The sequence below is a fragment of the Triticum dicoccoides genome, chromosome 3A (assembly GCF_002162155.2).
Source record: "Triticum dicoccoides isolate Atlit2015 ecotype Zavitan chromosome 3A, WEW_v2.0, whole genome shotgun sequence".
In the NCBI taxonomy this organism is placed as follows: domain Eukaryota; kingdom Viridiplantae; phylum Streptophyta; class Magnoliopsida; order Poales; family Poaceae; genus Triticum; species Triticum dicoccoides.
This window is the reverse complement of record NC_041384.1, coordinates 132,117,066-132,117,308: the sequence shown is the minus strand read 5'-3', so window position 1 is coordinate 132,117,308 and position 243 is coordinate 132,117,066.

Below are 243 nucleotides of genomic sequence, written 5' to 3'. Positions count from 1 at the left end.
GAAATGGTCTTTGTCGTCCGCCAGCAGACGACAAACGACCTGGACGACACACGTGGCAGCGTAGGTCCGTTAGGGGGTTAACGGCGTGCTTTGCCGTCTTCTGGCAGACGGTAAAGAGCCCAAATAGGCCAGCCCAGGCTGTTGCCACGTGGCCTCTTTGCCGTCTGCTAGCAGACGGCAAAGTGGCTATATAGCCCTTATTTTTTTCTATTTTTTGGTAAATCAATTCATTTTCATAGAAAT